Source organism: Neomonachus schauinslandi, chromosome 9 (assembly GCF_002201575.2).
Source record: "Neomonachus schauinslandi chromosome 9, ASM220157v2, whole genome shotgun sequence".
NCBI classification, from domain to species: domain Eukaryota; kingdom Metazoa; phylum Chordata; class Mammalia; order Carnivora; family Phocidae; genus Neomonachus; species Neomonachus schauinslandi.
In genome coordinates, this window is record NC_058411.1 from 116332976 (window position 1) to 116348964 (window position 15989).

Sequence of the window (15989 nt, forward strand, 5' to 3'; positions counted from 1 at the left end):
AAGAAGGTATAATGGAGCAAATTATAGCAGAGAACTTCCCTAATTTGGGGAAGGAAACAGGCATCAAAATCCAGGAAGCACAGAGAACCCCTCTCAAAATCAATAAAAATAGGTCAACACCCCGACATCTAATAGTAAAACTTACGAGTCTCATAGACAAAGAGAAAATCCTGAAAGCAGCTCGGGAGAAGAGATATGTAACCTACAAGGGTAGAAACATTAGATTGGCAACAGACCTATCCACAGAGACCTGGAAGGCCAGAAAGGACTGGCAGGATATATTCAGAGCACTAAATGAGAAAAATATGCAGCCAAGAATACTCTATACAGCTAGGCTGTCATTGAAAATTGATGGAGAGATCAAAAGCTTCCAGGACAAACAAAAACTAAAGGAATATGCAAACACAAAACCAGCCCTACAGGAAATCTTGAAAGGGGTCCTCTAAGCAAAGAGAGAGCCTAAAAGCAACATAGACCAGAAAGGAACACAGACAATATACGGTAACAGTCACCTTACAGACAATACAATGGCATTAAATTCCTATCTTTCAATAGTTACCCTGAATCTAAATGGGCTAATTGCCCCAATCAAAAGACACAGGTTATCAGACTGGATTAAAAAACAAGACCCATTGATATGCTGTCTGCAAGAGACTCATTTTAGACCCAAAGACACCCCCAGATTGAAAGTAAGGGGGTGGAAAACCCTTTACCATGCTAATGGACAGCAAAAGAAAGCTGGGGTGGCAATCCTTATATCAGACAAATTAGATTTTAAACCAAAGACTGTAATAAGAGATGAGGAAGGACACTATATCCTACTTAAAGGATCTATCCAACAAGAAGACCTAACAATTGTAAATATCTATGCCCCTAACATGGGAGCAGCCAATTATATAAGGCAATTAATAACAAAAGCAAACAAACACATCGACAACAATACAATAATAGTGGGGGACTTTAACCCCCCCCTCACTGAAATGGACAGATCGTCTAAGCAAAAGATCAACAAGGAAATAAAGACTTTAAATGACACACTGGACCAAATGGACTTCACAGACATATTCAGAACATTCCATCCCAAAGCAACGGAATACACATTCTTCTCTAGTGCCCATGGAACATTCTCCAGAATAGATCACATCCTAGGTCATAAATCATGTCTCAACCGGTACCAAAAGATGGGGATCATTCCCTGCCTATTTTCAGACCACAATGCTTTGAAACTAGAACTCAATCACAAGAGGAAAGTCAGAAAGAACTCAAATACATGGAGGCTAAAGAGCATCCTACTGAAGAATGAATGGGTCAACCAGGAAATTAAAGAAGAATTAAAAAAATACATGGAAACCATTGAAAATGAAAATACAACTGTTCAAAATCTTTGGGATGCAGCAAACACAGTCCTAAGAGGAAAGTATATAGCAATACAAGCCTTTCTCAAGAAACAAGAATGGTCTCAAGTACACAACCGAACCCTACACCTAAAGGAGCTGGAGAAAGAACAGCAAATAAAGCCTAAACCCAGCAGGAGAAGAGAAATCATAAAGATCAGAGCAGAAATCAATGAAATAGAAACTAAAAGAACAGTAAAACAGATCAACGAAACTAGGAGCTGGTTCTTCGAAAGAATTAAAAAGATTGATAAACCCCTGGCCAGACTTATCAAAAAGAGAAGAGAAATGACCCAAATCAACAAAATCATGAATGAAAGAGGAGAGATCACAACCAACACCAAAGAAATACAAACAATTATAAGAACATATTATGAGCAACTCTATGCCAGCAAATTAGATAACCTGGAAGAAATGGATGCATTCCTAGAGATGGATCAACTACCAAAACTGAACCAGGATGAAATAGAAAACCTGAACAGACCTATAACCACTAAGGAAATTGAAGCAGTCATCAAAAATCTCCCAACAAACAAAAGCCCAGGGCCAGATGGCTTCCCAGGGGAAGTCTACCCAACATTTCAAGAAGAATTAATACCTATTCTTCTGACTGTTCCAAAAAATAAAAATGGAAGGAAAACTTCCAAACTCATTTTATGAGGCCAGCATTACCTTGGTCCCAAAACCAGACAAAGACCCCATGAAAAAGGAGAATTACAGACCAATATCCCTGATGAACATGTATGCAAAAATTCTCACCAAAATACTTGCCAATAGGATCCAACAGTAAATTAAAAGGGTTATTCACCATGACCAATTGGGATTTATCCCTGGGCTGCAAGGGTGGTTCAACATCCGCAAATCAATCAATGTGATATAATACATTAACAAAAGAAAGAACAAGAATCATATGATCCTCTGAATAGATGCAGAAAAAGCTTTTGACAAAGTACAGCATCCTTTCTTGAACAAAGAGTATAGGGATCGAGGGTACATACTTCAATATCACAAAAGCCATCTCTGAAAAACCTACAGCGAATATCATTCTCAATGGGGAAAAACTGAGAGCTTTCCCCCTAAGGTCAGGAACACAGCAGGGATGTCCACTAATACCACTGCTATTCAACATAGTATTGGAAGTCCTAGCCACAGCAATCAGACAACAAAATAAATCAAAGGCATCCAAATTGGCAAAGAAAAACTCAAACTCTCACTCTTTGCAGATGATATGATACTTTATGTGGAAAACCCAAAAGATTCCACCCCAAAACTGCTAGAACTCATACAGGAATTCAGTCAAGTGGCAGGATATAAAATCAATGCACAGAAGTCAGTGGTATTCCTATACACCAACAAGGCAGAAGAAAGAGAAATTAAGGAGTCGATCCCATTTACAATTGCACCCAAAACCATAAGATACCTAGCAATAAATCTAACCAAAGAGACAAAGGATCTGTACTCAGAAAACTACAAAATACTTATGAAAGAAATTGAGGAAGACACAAAGAAATGGAAAAACTTTCCATGCTCATGGATTGGAAGAACAAATATTGTGAAGATGTCAATGCTACCTAGAGCAATCTACACATTCAATGCAATCCCCATCAAAATACCATCCACTTTTTTCAAAGAAATGGAACAAAGAATCCTAAAATTTGTATGGAACCAGAAAAGACCCCGCATAGCCAGAGGAATGTTGAAAAAGAAAAGCAAAGCCAGCGGGCAAAGATGAACTATTGGGACTTCATCAAGATAAAAAGCTTTTGCAAAGCAAAGGAAACAGTCAACAAAACCAAAAGACAACCAACAGAATGGGAGAAGATATTTGCAAATGACATATCAGATAAAGGGCTAGTATCCAAAACCTATAAAGAACTCATCAAACTCAACACCCAAAGAACAAAGAATCCAATCCAGAAATGGGCAGAAGACATGAACAGACATTTTTCCAAAGAAGACATCCAAATGGCCAAGAGACACATGAAAAAGTGCTCAATATCTCTCGGCATCAGGGAAATCCAAATCACAACCTCAATGAGATACCACCTCACACCAGTCAGAATGGCTAAAATTAACAAGTCAGGAAATGACAGATGTTGGCGGGGATGCGGAGAAAGGGGAACCCTCCTACACTGGTGGTGGGAATGCAAGCTGGTGCAGCCACTCTGGAGAACAGTATGGAGGTTCCTCAAAAAGTTGAAAATAGAGCTACCATATCATCCAGCAATTGCACTCCTGGGTATTTACCCCAAAGATACAAAAGTAGGTATCCGAAAGGGTACGTGCACCCCGATGTTTATAGCAGCAATGTCCACAATAGCCAAACTGTGGAAAGAGCCAAGATGTCCATCGACAGATGAATGGATAAAGAAGAAGTGGTATATACATACAATGGAATATTAAGCAGCCATCAAAAGGAATGAGATCTTGCCATTTGCAACGACATGGATGGAACTGTAGGGTATTATGCTGAGCGAAATAAGTCAAACAGAGAAAAACATGTGTCATATGATCTCACTGATATGAGGAATTCTTAATCTCAGGAAACAAACTGAGGGTTGCTGGAGTGGGCGGTGGGGTGGGAGGGATGGGGTGACTGGGTGATAGATAATGGGGAGGGTATGTGCTCTGGTAAGCGCTGTGAATTCTGCAAGATTGTTGAATCTCAAATCTGTACCTCTGAAACAAATAATGCAATATATGTTAAGAAAAAAAAAAGAAGAAGAAGAAGGTAGCAGGAGGGGAAGAATGAAGCGGGGGAAATTGGAGTGGTAGATGAACCATGAGAGATGATGGACTCTGAAAAACAAACTGAGGGTTCTAGAGGGGAGGGGGGTGGGAGGATGGGTTAGCCTGGTGGTGGGTATTGAGGAGGTCACATTCTGCATGGAGCACTGGGTGTTATGCACAAACAATGAATTATGCAACACTACATCCAAAACTAATGATGTAATCTGGGGATTAACATAAGAATTTAAAAAAAAAAGAAATAAAAGAAAAAAATGAAAAAAAAAAAAGAAATCCTCATATCAGTGATATCATATGATACAAGTCTTTCTCTGATTGACTATTTTGCTTAGCATAATACCCTCCAGTTCCATCCACGTCAGTGCAAATGGCAAGATTTCATTTTGTTTTGTTTTTTATGACTGCATAATATTCTATTGTATATATATACCACATCTTCTTTATCCATTCAGCTGTTGAAGGACATCTGGGCTCTTTCCATAGTTTGGCTATTGTGGACATTGCTACTATAAACTTCGGGGTGCACATACCCCTTCAGATCACTACATTTGTATCTTTGGGGTAAATACCCAGTATGGCAATTGCTGGGCCGTATGGTAGCTCTATTTTCAACTTTTTGAGGAAACTCCATACTGTTTCCCAGAGTGGCTGCACCAGCTTGCATTCCCACCAACAGTGGAGGAGGGTTCCCCTTTCTCTGCATCCCCGTTAACATCTGTCATTTCATGACTTGTTAATTATAACCATACTGACTGGTGTGAGGTGGTATCTCATTGAGGTTTTGATTTGGATTTCCTTGATGCCGAGTGATGTCGAACACTTTTTCATGTGTCTCTTGGCCATTTGGATGTCTTCTTTGGAAAAATGTCTGTTCATGTCTTCTGCCCATTTCTTGATTGGATTCTTTGTTCTTTGGGTGTTGAGTTTGATAAGTTCTTTATAAATTTTGGATATTATCCCTTTATCTGATATGTCATTTGCAAATATCTTCTCCCATTCTGTCGGTTGTCTTTTGGTTTTGTTGACTGCTTCCTTTGCTTTGCAAAAGCTTTTTATCTTGATGAAGTCCCAATAGTTCATTTTTTGCCCTTGCTTCCCTTGCCTTTGGCAATGTGTCTAGGAAGAAGTTTCTGCAGCTGAGGTCGAAGAGGTTGCTGCCTGTGTTTAGGCAGCCAGTGTTTAGGATTTTGATGGACTCCTGTCTCACATTGAGGTCTTTCAACCATTTGGAGTCTATTTTTGTGTGTGGTGTAAGGAAATGGCCCAGTTTCAATCTTTTGCTTGTGGCTGTCCAATTTTCCCAGCACCATTTGTTGAAGAGACTGTCTTTTTTCCATTGGACATTCTTTCCAGCTTTGTCAAAAATTAGTTGACCACAGAGTTGAGGGTCCATTTCTGGGCTCTCTATTCTGTTCCATTGATCTATGCGTCTGTTTTTGTGCCAGTACCATGCTGTCTTGATGATGACAGCTTTGTAATAGAGCTGGAAGTCTGGAATTGTGATACCGCCGGCTTTGCTTTTCTTTTTCAACATTCCTCTGGCTATGCGGGGTCTTTTCTGGTTTTATACAAATTTTAGGATTATTTGTTCCATTTCGTTGAAAAAAGTTGACAGTATTTTGATAGGGATTGCATTGAATGTGTAGATTGCTCTAGGTAGCATTGACATCTTCACAATATTTGTTCTTCTAATCCATGAGCATGGAACGTTTTTCCATTTCTTTGTGTCTTCTTCAATTTCTTCCATGAGTATTCTCTTTTTTTCTGAGTACAGATCCTTTGTCTCTTTGGTTAGATTTATTCCTAGGTATCTTATGGTTTTGGGTGCAATTGTAAATGGGATCGACTCCTTCATTTCTCTTTCTTCTGTCTTGTTGTTGGTGTATAGGAATGCCACTGATTTCTGTGCATTGATTTTATATCCTGCCACTTTACTGTATTCCTATACAAGTTTTAGCAGTTTCGGGGTGAGTCTTCTGGGTTTTCCACATAAATTATCATATCATCTGCAAAGAGTGAGAGTTTTACTCCTTCTTTGCTGATTCAGATGCCTTTATTCTTTTTGTTGTCTGACTGCAGTGTCTAGGACTTCTAGTACTATGTTGGATAGCAGTGGTGATAGTGGACATCCCTGCCATGTTCCTGACCTTAGGGGAAAAGCTCTCAGTTTTTCCCCATTGAGAGTGATATTCGCTGTGGGTTTTTCATACAAGGCTTTTATGATATTGAGGTATGTACCCTTTATCCCTACACTCTGAAGAGTTTTAATCAAGAAAGAATGTTGTACTTTGTCAAATGGTTTTTCTGCATCTATTGAGAGGATCATATGGTTCTTGTTCTTTCTTTCATTAATGTATTGTATCACAGTGATTGATTTGCAGATGTTAAACCAACCTTGCAGCCCAGGAATAAAACCCACTTGGTTGTCAGGAATAATCCTTTTAATGAAATTTTGGATCCTATTCGCTAGTATTTTGGAGAGAATTTTTGCATACATATTCATCAGGGATATTGGTCTGTAATTCTCCTTTTGAATGGCATCTTTGTCTGGTTTGGGGATCAAGGTAATGCTGGCCTCATAAAACGAGTTTGGAAGGTTCCTTCCATTTCTATTTTTTGGAACAGTTTCAGAAGAATAGGCGTTAATTCTTCTTGAAATGTTGGGTAGACTTCCCCTGGGAAGCCATCTGGCCCTGGGCTTTTGTTTGTTGGGAGATTTTTGATTACTGCTTCAATTTCCTTCCTGGCTTTAGGTCTGATCAGGTTTTCTATTTCTTCCTAGTTCAGTTTTGGTATTTTATACATCTCTAGGAATGCATCCATTTCTTCCAGATTATCTAATTTGCTGGCATAGAGTTGCTCATAATATGTTCTTAATTGTTTGTATTTCTTTGGTGTTGGTTGTGTTCTCTCCTCTTTCATTCGTGATTTTGTTGATTTGGGTCATTTCTCTTCTCTTTTTGATAAGTCTGGCCATGGGTTTATCAATCTTGTTAATTCTTTCAAAGAACTAGCTCCTAGTTTCGTTGATCTGTTCTACTGTTCTTTTGATCTCTATTTCATTGATTTCTGCTCTGATCTTTATTATTTCTCTTCTCCTGCTGGATTAGGTTTTATTTGCTGTTCTTTCTCCAGCTCCTTTAGGTGTAGAGTTAGGTTGTGTATTTAAGACCTTTCTTATTTCTTGAGAAAGGCTTGTATTGCTATATACTTTCCTCTTAGGACTGCCTTTGCTGCATCCCAAAGATTTTGAACAGTTGTGTTTTCATTTTCATTGGTTTCCATGAATTTTTTTAATTCTTCTTTAATTTCCTGGTTGACCCATTCATTCTTCAGTAGGATGCTCTTTAGCCTCCATGTATTTGAGTTCTTTCCGACTTTCCTCTTGTGATTGATTTCTAGTTTCAAAGCATTGTGGTCCGAAAATAGGCAGGGAATGATCCCAATCTTTTGGTACCGGTTGAGACATGATTTATGACCTAGGATGTGATCTATTCTGGAGAATGTTCCATGGGCACTAGAGAAGAATGTGTATTCCGTTGCTTTTGGGTGGAATGTTCTGAATATGTCTGTGAAGTCCATTTGGTCCAGTGTGTCATTTAAAGTCTTTATTTCCTTGTTGATCTTTTGCTTAGACAATCTGTCCATTTCAGTGAGGGGGGTGTTAAAGTCCCCCACTATTATTGTATTGTTGTCGATGTGTTTGTTTGCTTTTGTTATTAATTGCCTAATATAATTGGCTGCTCCCATGTTAGGGGCATAGATATTTACAATGGTTAGATCTTCTTGTTGGATAGACCCTTTAAGTAGGATATAGTGTCCTTCCTCATCTCTTCTTACAGTCTTTGGTTTAAAATCTAATTTGTCTGATATAAGGATTGCCACCCCAGCTTTCTTTTGGTGTCCATTAGTATGGTAAATTTTTTTCCACCCCCTCACTTTCAATCTGGGGGTGTCTTTGATTCTAAAATGAGTCTCTTGCAGACAGCATATCGATCGGTCTTGTTTTTTAATCCAGTCTGATGGCCTGTGTCTTTTGATTGGGGCATTTAGCCCATTTACATTCAGGGTAACTATTGAAAGATAGGAATTTAATGCCATTGTATTGCCTGTAAGGTGACTGTTAGTGTATATTGTCTGTGTTCCTTCTGGTCAATGTTGCTTTTAGGCTCTCTCTTTGCTTAGAGGACCCCTTTCAAGATTTCCTGTAGGGCTGGTTTTGTGTTTCCAAATTCCTTTAGTTTTTGTTTGTCCTGAAAACATTTTATCTCTCCTTCAATTGCAGTGATAGCCTAGCTGGATAGAGTATTCTTGGCTGCATATTTTTCTCATTTAGTGCTCTGAATATATCCTGCCAGTCCTTTCTGGCCTGCCAGGTCTCTGTGGATACGTCTGTTGCCAATCGAATGTTTCTACCCTTGTAGGTTACATATCTCTTCTCCTGAGCTGCTTTCAGGATTTTCTCTTTGTCTATGAGACTCGTAAGTTTTACTATTAGATGTCGGGGTGTTGACCTATTTTTATTGATTTTGAGAGGGGTTCTCTGTGCTTCCTGGATTTTGATGCCTGTTTCCTTCCCCAAATTAGGGAAGTTCTCTGCTATAATTTGCTCCATTATACCTTCTGCCCCTCTCTCTTTGTTCTTCTTCTGGGATCCCAGTTATTCTAATGATGTTTCGTCTTATGGTATCGCTTATCTCTCGAATTCTGCCCTCGTGATCCAGTAGTTGTTTATCTCTCTTTTTCTCAGCTTCTTTATTTTCCATCATTTGGTCTTCTATATTACTGATTCTCTCTTCTGCCTCATTTATTCTAGCAGTTAGCACCCCCATGTTTGATTGCACCTCATTAATAGCCTTTTTGATTTCTACTTGGTTGGATTTTAGTTCTTTTACTTCTCCAGAAAGGGTTTCTCTAATAACTTCCATATTTTTTTCAAGCCCAGCTAGTATCTTTAAAGTGATGATTCTGAACTCTAGATTTGACATCGTACTAATGTTTGTATTGAGTAGGTCCCTGGCAGTCGGTACTACCTCTTGTTCTTTTTGTTGAGGTGATTTTTTCCATCTTGTCATTTTGTGCAGAGGAGAACAGATTAATGAGAGAACAAAATGCTCACAGAGTAACAACGTCCCCAGAAAATATACTCCAACCAAATCAGAAAAGACCTGAAGCAGTGGGAAAGAAAGGGAAAGAGAGAAAAAAGAAAAAAGAAAAAAAAGAAAAAGAAAAACATAAAGATAAAACAAAACAAACAAAACAACAACAACAAAAAAAAACCAGAATGTGATCAAATATGATCAGGCTGGTATATAGATCAGTGCCACACACTAGATTTGGGGTGTATTTTGGTCTTTTAGAAGAAAGTGCCTCCCAAAATTGTAAAGAAAGAAAAACTTATATATGTACAAAAATAAGGGTTGATATGATGAAGGGTTGGAATATGACTGTAAAGATGGAAATTATAAAAAATTTTATAAAAGGAATTGATAAGAAGTTGTTTGAATAAAGAAAGAAGAGGATTTAAAAAAAGAAAAAAGAAAAAAGAAAATAAAAAGGGAGAGAATGTGATCAGGCAGGGGAATTGAAAAAACCATATACTAGAGATTTAGGGTATATTTTAATCTGTTAGAAGAAACTATCTCAAAATTTTAAAGAGAGAACAACTTATATACATATATGCCAAAAATATGGGTAACTACTATGAAGGGATAGAATATGACTCTAAAAATGAAAAATAAAATTTTTTTTTTTAAAAAAGGGATTGATAAGATGTTGGTTGAAAAAGGGAAAAAGAAAAATTCAAAAAGGAAAAAAAAGAAAAAAAGACAGTTAAAAAAAAAATGAACTTTGAAAGACTAAAGAATCATGGTAAAAAAGCCATGAATTCTATGTGCAGTATTCCCCTAGCGCTGGAGTTCTGCCGTTCTCATTGATCGGTAAACTTGGTCTTGGCGGCTGTTCTCGCTGATCTTCTGGGGAGGGCCTGTTGTTGTGGTTTCCAAATGTCTCTGCCGGAGGCGGAATTGCCCCGCCCTTGCCCCCTCCCGGCTAAGTAATCTGCTCGGGTTTGCTCTCTGGGGCTTTTGTTCCCTGCGAGCTTTCCGTACAGCTTTGGAGGCGGAGAGTGAAAATGGCAGCCTCCCAATCTCCGCCTCGGAGGAGCCAAGATCTTGGGGCCCCGCTCCTCAGTGCACCCCCAGAGAAAAGCAGTCAGTCACTCCCATCTCCCCATTCTCCAGCCGCACTCCTTGCTCACCCGGCCTGTGACCGTGCGTTTCTATCTCTGGCACCCGACCCCGGGTGCAGTCTCCAAACCCAGCAGATCCCTGCGGTGCACTCCCGTGCGGCTCCTCCTGGGGGAGGAAGGGGATTCTCCCCGTATCTGCCGCTTGTTGGGTCCCTGCTGGAGGAGCAGTGGCCCGACTGTGCTGCGGATCACGGTTTATGGCAACCCCGAGTTGAGAGCCCGCGCCTGGGCTCCGCCTCTGCAGCCGGCTTCCCTGCTCCGTTACCTGGGAGCTCTGCCACACTCAGGCACCCCCGGTCTTTCTGTGACCCCGAGGGTCCTGGGACCACACTGTCCCGGAGGGTTCCACCCCCTGCTTAGCCACCAGAGTGACATCCCTCGGCGGAGCAGACTTTTAAAAGTTCTGATTTTGTGCTCCGTGGCTGTATCACTTGCCAGAAGCGGCCGACAGAGGCCCCTCCCCTGCCGTCTATCCTCCCAAATATCGCCTCGGATTCACTTCTCCGCACGTCCTACCTTCCAGAAAGTGGTCGCTTTTCTGATGAGAGAGTTGTTGCTCTTCTTTTCTTCGATCTCCTGTTGAGTTTGTAGGTGTTCAGAATGGTTTGATCCCTATCCAGCTGAATTCCTGAGAGGAGACGAAATCCAGGTCTCCTACTCCTCTGCCATCTTGCTCCGCCCCCTGATATGAGGAATTCTTAATCTCAGGAAACAAACTGAGGGTTGGTGGGGTGGTGAGGTTTGGGCGGGATGGGGTGGCTGGGTGATAGACATTGGGGAGGGTATGTGCTATGGTGAGCACTGTGAATTGCGTAAGACTTATGAATCACAGACCTGTACCTCTGAAACAAATAATACATTATATGTTAAAAAAAAAAAAAGATAGCAGGAGGGGAAGAATGAAGGTGGGGGTGTTGGAGGGGGAAACAAACCATGAGAGACCATGGACTATGAGAAACAAATGAGGGTTTTAGAGGGGAGAGGGTGGGGGATGGGTTAGCCCAGTGATGGGTATTAAGGAGGGCACGTACTGAACAGAGCACTGGGTGTTATACGCAAACAATGAATCATGGAACACTTCATCAAAAACTAATGATGTAATGTATGGTAACTAACATTACATTAAAAAAAAAAGAAACTATGAAGGGGAAAGAAGTGTCTGGGTTTGATGACAAGGAGATAGCATTATCATCCCTACAGTTATGTGAAGATGGCTTCCCAAGAGGCCTATGACTTGTGGCCCAGGGCTGCAGCCTGCCCACTAGTCCCTGTAGGAGGGAGTCAGGAAAAGAAATACTGATCTCAATCTCCCCATCTCCAGCTCCTGCCAGTGATTCCCATTGTCTGAATCCAGTGAGAATTATAGGGCATAGAAAACCATCCATGCTGCCCTTGTGGGCCAGCTTCCAGCATGGAGCAAGGTAGAAAAGGATGGATAGGCCTGTGGGTTAGAGAGAGGTGATGCAAGTCAGAAGGAAGTTCACCTTCCTCTGCTCTGGGAAGTTTTCACGCTTCCTCTCCTCCAAGCCCTCATACCTCGTTTTCCCCCACCCCCAGTTTTACTTCTTTGAGAACATAGAGCCCTCAGAGAAGAACACTGTCATTAGTAACTTTACAAGTTTGTTTGCATCTGGCCCCAAAAGTTCTGTCTTACTTTATAACATAAGAACAGTGACCATATCAAAGGCCAGTCTCTCCATTTTTGCTCTGAATCTTGTAGCCCTCATTTCTCATAGAAGCTTCACTGTTTCCAATGAGAAACGATTCTCTGCATCGTCTACCATATCATTCCCACCCACATACAAATATGATTTTGTGGAGTTCGCTCATTCACTCATTCATTCATTTGAAGGTGTTGGTATGCCCTGCTTTTTAAAAGTTCTCATTAGGCACTTCACTTTTACAAAAGACCTACGTTAGTACCTGTTTTTGGTAACTAAAGGAAATCTGAAGAGGATTTTTGCTTTTGCGAGGAGGAGTGAAAAGCAAAAATGATGTTCAGTGTTGGTTTTTCAGGGAGCTGCTAGAGAGGTGGTGCACAGCCTGAGCAGTGAAGGTGGCCCCACAAGCTCCTTCCCCGGAAATTGCACCCAGCGTCTCAGCATCAAGTGGCCATAGCTTTGGACTGTGTCTGTGAGCATCTATGCTTTATCTGGATTCATTTTGTGCGTCTGTTAGCAAGATGTGTCCTAAGGTACCAGGAAAGCCTGAGAGAGGGCATTTTTTGGGTCTGGGAATGCTCAAAACATTTTCCATATAAATTAATGGTATGTCATTTTGGCTTATGAAAATTTCATAGGAATGCTCTGCTTTTGGATAGCTGGAAAAACTTGTATTAATGTTTGTATGCTTTGGACAACTTTTCCAGATGCTAGAGATGGAACAGCAAGTGAATGAATGAATGAATGAATGAATAACTCTAGCTTCATGGAATTTATGTTTAATGCCCGTTTTAAAAATCATTTTCCTCTAGCTCCCACCCCATTTCTAAAACTTTCTGAAATAATTTTGTCTGTACCACTTATACTTTCTCTTCTTCAGTTTACTCTCTTTTTATTACTATAAATAAGTCAGGCATACAGAAAAATATATATATATAATGAATATCTGTGTATGCACTAAGCAGCGGACTTGAAAAAAAATACTATCACCCAAAACTCCTCTCTGCCCCACTCCTGATAACACTCTCCTTCTCCCCCTTCACTAGAGATAACTACAAATAGATTTTTTTTAAGATTTTTTTTTTTATTTATTTGAGAGAGAGAGAATGAGAGAGAGAGAACACATGAGAGGGGGGAGGGTCAGAGGGAGAAGCAGGCTCCCCGCTGAGCAGGGAGCCTGATGCGGGACTCGATCCAGGGACTCCAGGATCATGACCTGAGCCGAAGGCAGTCGCTTAACCAACTGAGCCACCCAGGCGCCCTACAAATAGATTTGATGCTTTTGCTCCACCTCATGTAATGAAATTCTCTTGTATCATTACTCCCCAGCAGGGGTCCTGGGTCCTTGTGTCATTGTCACCACTGTGCCTTACTTGAGCTGGTGCAGAGAGTAGATTAAGTAAATATGTCAGGCAGTGGTGAGTTCTGGGAAGAAAAATGCAGCTAGTGGTTTTAGATAGGCTGGTTGGAGATAGGACATCTGAGCAGAGACATAAAGTATGATCAGCCATAGAGGGGTCTGGATAAAGAGGGAGCACAACAAAGTGCTCAAGAAATGAGACCCCCAAGGCATGAACATGCTGGGTGTTATTGTACCAGCAGAGTGAGCTGGGGGAAGAGGAACCCAGGTTCTGGCCCTGCAGGACTGTGGGCCAAGGGTAAGACTTTAGATATTTGTTCACTGAAAAAAAAAAAAAACACTAGATGGATAAATGGGGAATGTTGAAGGGAGGGGGGTCACATCCCAGCTTTCCTAGAAACATGTTGCTGTCTCCATTTCTGTGTCAAAGATAAGAACTGGGCAAGTAAGGAGATTGATTTTATTTAGGTTATTGCAATGGGGAGAATGACCCAGCTCCAAAGATCAGAGTGTCTTAAAAGGATGGATATGCTACATTTAGTGGGGAGTAAGCAAGCTGCAGATGGGATGATTTGAGGTTGGGGCTGTTTGAAAAAGGGCAAGACTCAGTTATCAGAAAGGGAATGTTTTTCTTTGTAGTCAGTGTCAAAAGTAGTAATTACTAAAAGTTTACTGTGCATACACCAAAAAGTTTGCAAACCTGGAACACTCAAACTAAAACATGGACTGAGGCTCAGAGGTATATTGTCATAGAAGACCTTATATAGTGAGCAGTCAGAGACTGTCTAGTCTTCACAGTGATTGGTTATTACAGTAAAATTTTCTTAAATGATAGGGATTTGGTTACTGGTTACCTCATACTAATATTGGGAAGCAGTTTAAGTTTTGCTTATGATATTCCAAAGACATATTTCCAAGAAATAACCTAGGTCAAGTTAGTCTTGCAAAAAAAAAAAAAAAAAAAAGAATAAGAAAACTAATTTAAGCTTTGTTTGTATGACTGAACTGGTTTTGTCTCCTCAGGGAATTTTTGAGACTGGCCTCTGTTTTTCATTTTAACTTTAGCTAGTTTCAGGGGACAAATAGTTCTCATCTTGGCCAATCAATCACAAGAAACAGTTTTAACCTTCACTAATCGATCGTGAAATGAAGAACAGGAAGTTGGAGGGTCTGTGTTTGACTTTGGCAGCTACCATTACATAATTGTTGGGCTGTAAAACATCCTTTCTCAATACAGCAGCATTCAAGTAGCTAAGAATAACAATACAAAATATATATAAATCTTTCCCTGCATTGTGGAGCAAGAAATTCCAGCTAATAACCCTCAGTGAAGGTCCCCACTGCATGCAGGACAGTGAAGAGCACAACTGCCCACCACTAGCCCTAGCTTACCGCATCACCTATGGAACTGAGTCACCAGACAGAAGGTGCTGGTTGGAACAATGCCTTACTCACAGAGGGAGAGCAGACCTGGCAAGATCAGCATTCACCCCAGAACAGGCAATGATTTCTCCTAATAGGAAGGAGAATCTGAGATCAGCAACAACTTGATACCTGGCTTCCATCTGAGGGAAATATTCTGGACCCTGGGCAGTGAAGGGGGCAATGGATCCCATCCAGGGGGAGGAACAATAGGGCTACTTCCCCAACAGGCATCTTAAAAGAAAACCAAAAAAGAGACAGTGCAAATCCACAGAAGAACTCGTGAGAAGCAAATCCAAATGCCCCTTTCCCTGTCACCAGCACCGGCCTGGCCCTTGGGCTCTCTCTTCCTCCCAGGGCCCAAAGTACTTGCTCCGCATCCAGCCCATCTCTTCCCACTCACTTCCAGTCTCTCTAGATTCATCTTCAACCCCTTGCCAGTCTTCATTTTCAACGTACAATTTCCATAATCCCGTCTTTGCTTTCTTTAAATCCTGCAGCTCTTTTTCACACCTTATTTTAAGTGATTTATCAACTTATTAAAAGACCACTTTCTCCCTCCCTGGTGGTCCCTCTCTCAGCAATGCAAACAGTCTTAGACGCCCAGGGTTCGATGGGGAGAGGCTAGAACTAATCACTGTTTTTAGTATTTTTTGCCCCTGTTACACAGGCCTTTTTTCAGCACTAAGGGAGACTAAAATGAAGCACAGATGTTGCTATGTGAATGGGCTTGGCCAGCTGCAGGGGGACTGGCCTTTTCACTGACCTTCAATCTCTTTCTCACACTCTTTTATGGATCCTACAGTGGTAGAAAAGCAATGAAAACTTTCATGGGTGAAATGGATTTTAGAGGAAGCATTTGTGAAAAAGGAAGCAGCTGGTGAAAGATCAAAAGGAGAGACACGCACCAGTGTGAAGGTTGGGAAGGCAGTGTACTCAGCAGGCTGGCTGGAGAAAGAAGCTGAAGGGTCTAGAAGGAGAGCAGGGGCTGCTGGTGTGGGGAGGGAGTCCTGCTGAGATCAAAGGGAAGTAAGCCTCCTTCCCCTGCTTTGGTCAATGGAAATCATTTACCAGGCACCATCAGGACCTAATCTGTGCCTGAAGAACAAGGGTTTTTGAATGGAATCCACTTGCTGTATGGTGATGGGACTCCT